Source organism: Colias philodice, chromosome 9 (genome assembly GCF_061535455.1).
Source record: "Colias philodice isolate Cphi_HAF_F1 chromosome 9, ilColPhil1 Martin Lab GWU primary, whole genome shotgun sequence".
NCBI classification, from domain to species: Eukaryota; Metazoa; Arthropoda; class Insecta; order Lepidoptera; family Pieridae; genus Colias; species Colias philodice.
In genome coordinates this window covers 8,064,772-8,072,335 of record NC_143094.1, presented here as the reverse complement: position 1 = coordinate 8,072,335, position 7,564 = coordinate 8,064,772, and positions in this window count along the sequence as shown.

The following is a 7,564-nucleotide window of genomic DNA, read 5'->3' as shown; positions in this document are numbered from 1 at the left end:
CAGTCGAAAGGCGCAACGGGCGTCGAACCGAAAAGCACTGCTACGCCGGTAAGGTGTTGGACGGTATTGGGACCGGACTGTAGGTACTGCCAAAAGCACCGGACACTCCCGCCGGTGACAGAGCACCCAGTACTTTCCAGCACTCTCTGCCGGGTAGGCCCTCCCTTTCCTATCCTTATATTCCATCCCTGAAGGAGCATATCTCGGTGCGAGCCGAGCCCTCCTGAAGGTCTGTTAGGGCCAGTTAGGCAGGTAGGGGGGCACCAGCGCCCGAAGAAGATGCCAACAACGCGCAGTCAGACTACGGGGGACGCGAATAGGGTACACGCCGAAGGTCCTGCGTCGGCATCGGCCGACACCTTTGAAGTCCCGGACACACACGTTGGGGTAGGCACGACGACACCCGCGATGACGACACCCGCGACGATAGTAGGAACGCAAGCTAGGCGCACCGCGGCGCCATCGGTTAGATCACAACGCTCGTCGGCGAGCGTAACGGCTAGGATCAAACGGCGAGAGTTAGAAACCGCGGAAAAGCTAGCTGCATTTAGGCGGGAAGAGCTACGCATCGAGGCCGATTTAGAACGAAAACGACTCGAGGCGGACGTCGTCGATATTCGGGAAGAAACAGATAGGGAAAGCGTTGAGGGAGAGATTATTAATCATCGCGTGAACGATTGGTTAGAGCGAAGTATGCCACGGGGGGAGCCGGAAATCCCCAGAGCCGCGATAGGAGCAGAGGCGAAGACGCCGCGGAACCACTCGCCAGAGGCACGGCGGAGTACTACAGGGATTCGTGAGCTGACGTCTCGTCGCGTACCGGATAGGCATAGGGACCAACGATCACCGTCGCCGCGGCGACAGAGCGATATAGAAAAACTCGCGGTTACGTTAGAGCAGCTAACGTGGAATCGACCGACATCAAGGCAAGCTATGGAGTTGCCAGGCTTTAACGGGGCCCCGGGCGAATGGCTACCGTTTAAAGCAGCGTATGTAGAGACAAACGCGCAGTATAGGTTCACGGCAAGCGAGAATATAGCACGCTTAAGGTCTTGCTTAAAAGGAGAAGCGAGGCAAGCCGTATCCGCGTTATTGTTTACAGCGAACGACCCGGACGTTATACTAAAGACACTAGAGCAATGTTTTGGGAGACCGGAGGTTATTATAGACAGCGCTTTAGAGGACATTAAGCGTCTGCCGCGTTTAGGGACCGCGCCCAACGAAATAAATCAGTTCGCGATAAAGTTGCAAAATATAGTTACGATAATATCGTGTCTAGATGAGCGAGGATACTTGCAAAACCCGATGTTAGCGCGAACGGTAGTAGACAAGTTGAGCCCGCACATGCGGTCACGCTGGTGCGATTATGCGGAAGACCATGGAAATTACGCGGAGCCAGAGATTACGACACTATCACGCTTCCTTATGCGAGAGGCGGATAGGAGTCTAAGGCACACTTTCGCGTCCTCGGGGCTCGCTATAGGCGGTCGAAGCATTGGTAGGTATAACGAGCCGGCACAACGTAACGAACGCAAACCGATGAAAGTATACGCCACCGCGGCGGTGGAGAGTAAGGACGTATGCTTTTGTTGCGGGGCGGAGCATAAGACGTTTACGTGTAAAAAGCTATTAGCGATGCCAGTTCAAAAACGATGGGAATGGGCGAAAGAGACACACGTATGTTTCCAGTGTCTGAATAGCAAACACAGACGTTTTCGATGCAAAGCAAAACGCTGTGGCACGGAAGAGTGCCGGGAAGGTCATCACGCGTTATTACATTTACAAGAAAAGAAAAATAGCGAACGTGAAAGCGAACACAGCGAGGACGTAGCCGTACATACGGCGTCCATCCACGCCACGACGGCTCTCAGTAAAGTACTACTTAAAGTTTGTCCTATCACCGTCAGAGGCGCTGGCGGTGAAGTAGAGACGTACGCGCTACTGGATGAAGGGTCCACAGTCACCTTGATAGACGATGAACTCGCAAACATCGTGCGCGCACAGGGGCCAACGCAGCCGCTAAGTATAAGGGGTATCTCGTCTGCTACGAATGAGAACGAAAGCAGGAAAGTAGAGATTAGTGTACGCGGCCGCGGCCAGAGCGATTTCAAACAAATAAAAGCGCATACGATGAGAGACTTGCGTATCGGTAGTCAGACGGTGCGAGCCGAGTATTTAGTACACTCGCACCTAACATCGTTAAGGTCACGTGACTTGTGCTACGAAAACGCGACGCCTAAAATACTAATTGGAACGGACAACTGGCACTTAATCGTTTCGCGACGCTTATTGGTCGGCGGGAATGACGAACCGGCGGCGTCACTTACCCAGTTGGGATGGGTCATTCATGGGACCGCGCCGCGCCGATCGATAACGCGGGACGATGAGAGGGTGTTACACGTCGTGAGCGATAAGGAATTTAAAAGTAACACAGAGGACGAAAACCTGCGCGATAGAGTGGAAGCACATTTCGGAATAGACGCGTTAGGTATTTCAATGCGTGTGAAACCGTGCGAGTTAGATGAACGCGCGGTACGAGCCTTCGAATCGTCGGTCGCGCTGAGGGACGGGCATTATGAGGTGGGACTGCCTTGGAAGAATAGCGATATAATAATGCCACCTAGCTACGAAGCGGCCCGGCGACGATTACAAGGAATCGAGTTGAAAATGGATAGATCGCCGTCTTTTAAAGCGGATTATACGGCGCAGATAGACAGGCTCATCAAGGAAGGATACGCCAAGAAGTGTGAAGGCAGCACGCACGCGACGCACGAACTAGATACGCGACTTTGGTACTTGCCGCATTTCGCGGTAACGAACCCGAACAAACCGGGTAAGATGCGGCTAGTATTCGACGCGGCGGCGCGCGTGGGAGGCCGCTGCCTCAATGACGTATTATTGGATGGGCCCGACTTGTTGCAATCGCTCAACGGCGTATTATATCGCTTCCGGGAACGGCCCGTAGCAGTATCGGCCGACATAAGAGATATGTTTTTGCGAATAAAAATACGTCCGGAAGACGTGGCGGTGCAGCATTTTCTGTGGCGAGGGGACGACCGAGTAGGTCCGCCGCAGAAATACGTCATGACATCCATGATATTCGGAGCAAGGAGTTCGCCTTTCTTAGCACACAGCGTGCGTAATAAATGCGCTCAAGATCATCAAGAATCCCACGCACTGGCTTACGAGGCCATCACGCTTAATCACTACATGGACGACTGGCTGGATAGCTTCAGCTCCGCGGAAGTGGCCGCCCGCACCATACAGGAGGTTAGAGAAGTCTACGAACGCGCGGGTTTCCATTTAGCAGGATGGAGCGCGAACATAGAGGAGTTACTCGCACCTGTATGTAGAGAGGATAGAGCCGGCGCTCCGCGTGAGCTAGGCGCCAACGCCCACGCATATGAAAAAACGCTAGGCATCTTGTGGTTATCGGGTAGCGATGAGTTAGCATTTAATACGGCAATGAATAGGATTCCGGGCGACATTAAGAACGGGCAACGCGTACCAACAAAGCGAGAGGCGCTAGCGACGGTTATGGCGTTATTCGACCCACTCGGCTTGTTGAGCCCGTATACGGTCACAGCCAAGATCATGTTGCAGGGGCTGTGGCGCAAACAAGTCGCGTGGGACGAACCATTGCCTGTCGAGGAGGCGGAAGCCTTCAGCGAATGGTTATCAGATATACGGTACATAGAAGCGTTGAGGTTGCCGCGCTGTTATGAAAAGAAAGAGATAGCAAGTAGGCAATTACATGTGTTTTGCGACGCGAGCGAGCAGGCGTATGCGGCGGTCGCATATTGGCGATTTGTGAACCATGACGGCAGCGTGTCCGTGGCGCTGATCGCAGGAAAAGCCAGAGTAGCTCCCATGAAGGCGCAAACGATACCGCGGCTCGAGCTGCAGGCGTGCCTAATAGGCGCACGCCTAGCGGAGTCAATTATGCGCGAGCATCGGGAACCGTGCGAAGCTACATTCTGGAGCGATTCGAAGACAGCACTGCATTGGATTAGGAACGAATCCGCGCGATACACGCCGTACGTAGCGCACAGGCTCACCGAGATCACCGAGTTAACAAACGCAAAGCAGTGGCGATGGGTACCAACAGACAAGAACGTAGCGGACGCCGCCACACGAGCAGGAAATACCGCACTTACGAGCACGAACAGCTGGTTTAGGGGACCGCGATTCTTATTAGAATCGTCCGAGACGTGGCCCCAGGAGAGCGTAGGAAAACCAACAACAATTTCATGCGAAATCGTAGCGCACGCGACAGTAGTAACACCGTTGATAGACGTAACGCGGTTCTCAACGTATACCCGATGCGCCCGGGCGTTAGCGCGCGTTTTATTGTTCGTCGCTAAATGCCGTAAGCAAATACGAACTATGGACGTAACGTTGATGGAGCAGGCAGAACGGACGTTGTTGAAGCAGGCGCAACGAGAGAGCTTCGCAGATGAAATCAAGGCGCTCGAGTGCGGCAGAGGCGTCCCGCGCACTAGCCGCGCGTTTAAGTTGAACGTGTGCATAGACGAAGACGGGCTATTGCGCTTGAGAGGGCGGATTAACGCAGCCGACGTTCCTGAATTACGAAAACGGCCGGTCCTACTCGATGGCAAGCACCCGCTCACACGTCTCATCGTCATTAAAGAACACAGTGAAAACGCTCACATCGGTCGCGAACACGTAGTAAATAATTTACGGCAAAAGTATTGGATAATAGGTATACGCGCCGTAGTAAAATCGGTTATAAGTAAATGTGTCACATGCACGGTGAAGAGACGCAACCCAAGTGTGCCCATAAAGGGCAACCTACCGCGGGTACGACTAGACATGTATTCCCGTCCATTCGCGAGTACAGGAGTAGATTGTTTCGGCCCGATGACGGTCACGGTAGGTAGGCGCAGAGAGAAACGGTGGGGAATGCTATTCACGTGTATGACAACGCGCGCGATACATTTAGAGATCTTACATAGCTTGAGTACGGACTCAGCCATAATGGCACTACGTAGGATGGCCGCGCGACGCGGGTGGCCAGCGGTTATAATGAGCGATAACGGTACTAACTTTCGCGGCTCCGACGTCGAATTAAGGCGCGCCTACGCAGAGTGGCTGCCAGAGTTGGAAGGATGCGCACTGGGAAAAAGAACAAAGTGGAGGTTCATCGACCCGGGCGCACCCAACCAAGGGGGTAGCTGGGAGCGGCAAATCCGTACGGTTAAGAGCGCATTGACGGTTGTATTAAACGAACAGGCACCCCGGGACGAAGTGCTACAAACGTTAATGAACGAGGTCGAGTTTACGGTAAACTCGCGACCGCTTACGCACGTCTCAGTCGATCCTGAGGACCCGGAAGCGTTAACTCCGAACCACTTCTTACTAGGAACGGCAGACGGTATGCCAGTGATAGGTTCCAGTAACCGGTTGGACAAGCGGGCTTGGAGGGTTGCGCAAGCGCTAGCCGACGCTTTCTGGGCTAGATGGGTGAGGGAGTATTTGCCTACGCTTACACCGAGGGGAGACGCGGTACGGTCGACACCGAACGTCAAGAAAGGGGACGTGGTGTTGATAACAGACGGCATATTACCGCGCAACGTGTGGCCTTTAGGGCAAATAGAACGTGTGTACGAAGGGACGGACAAGGTGGTGCGCAGCGCCGACGTAAGGACCAAGGGGGGGATTTTTAGGCGACCCGTTAGGAGGTTAGTCGTCCTCCCGTTAAATGAGGGCTCCGAGGTTCTGCGCCGGGGGGAGGATGTTACGGACGACAACCCCTTGTAAATAGTTTCACCATGTCTTAAGTATTTTTTAATGTATAAAGTTCCTTCGTGTGTTTTTATTGTAGAATAGAGTAACGTTTTATAGTGTGTTTTTGATTATCTTTTTATAATGTTTTAGTGTGATATTATTGTATGTACTTAGAGAGTTTATAATACGTTGTTATTTTGCTATATTTTATTATTATATCGAGTCTATGTAAAGTATAACGTAGTAAATTCATTTCGGTAGACGCACGCGGCACTTTTACCACCGTCGGGTGTATACTGTGTAAAAATGCACCTCTAGCCTACGGGGTACGGCGTCTTACCCACCGTCGGGAGTAATCCCTATAGTTTTATATAAGAGAAACGACTTTTGACCGCATAACACACACCACTCCGCACAGTCAAGAGCTCATCACTTGAGCAACAGCAAGAAGCAAGAAGCAAGAAGTCTCACGGTCAACAGTCGTCGCTCAGTGTACCTACTACTATTGTATATAGTAATAAGAAGCTATTGTACGTCGTTATTAAGAAGAAATTGTACGTCGTTATTATCAAGAAATTGTACATCGTTATTAAGAAGAAATACAGTCCACTGAATTAAGAAAAGGCGGGTTTTATTATATCCCCAATTGGCCCCCCATAATACCAATATATATTTTATCTTTACCACATAAGAACAACTATTGCCTGCTCTTCCTCGTTAATTTATCATAAAATCGGGCGACCTTCCTATTATTCTGAAGGCAACTTTACATTGTGATAGTTAAACCGAGGTTGGCTAAGCGTTATTGTATTTTTGAATGAGTCTCATTATCGTAGAGTAGAGACAAAAAATTCAAAGCGAAGCTGATGCGCACGAAAAGTTAATAATTTTTAAATGAGTTATCTTCGTCGAAGCGGATAAAACGTATCCTCAATTACTCATTAATCAATAAAAAGCGAAGTTTCGCAAGTTATTAGCTAGCAATTAGGCAAGTAAAGTGCGGGTGAATCGACCGTCTGACATTCGGCGCCCTTGCGTCGCCCTCGTCTGCCTAAGGCCGAACTTACACTTTACAGAGACGCATCTGCGAAATTTTACGTCTCCACAGATTACAGACGCTATAAACTTTGAATAATGCATTAAGTGTTAGATGCTGAGATTGAATAATATAACAGGTGAAAGTAAAATCTCAAACTATTTTTTTTTTATATAGACATGTCGTACTGTGCACAGAACATTTTATTTTATATTTAATATGATTTGAAATACTAATGACTAAAATAAAGATAATATTTTTGAAAATGTGTAACAAACTCCAAATTACCTAAGAGATTTCTTAAGCTGTTTCAAAAATAGATCTATACTTTCTAATTGCTACGTGACGTAGGCATTCATTTTCAGCCTGATTCATCCAGGGCAGAGCTCTCCGCTCACCGAGTTGCTTAATACTCACTTGTGACATCAACAAATTAAATGACATGATTTTAATTTCAATGAAAAACTAAAAGAGATATTCAAGATTTTAACATACGAGTAGCTCTTGTTATGAGCAACCATTAGCGGCAACATCATAACATTCGTAACCAGCGATCAGGGAATGTGATTCATTATTTCATTAGAGGGTCCGCCACTCAAATTGTGTGTCATTGACTTTGCGAAAACGAAAGTAATCAACGATATTACGGTCAATTATAACAATAAATTACCATTTAGGGTCATTTGCGTTTTATTGCAAATTAAAAAATACTTAATTGGTATCGCGCCAATATTATTTTATCGTCTACAAGGTGAGATGGACACTCATTAAAAATTTATC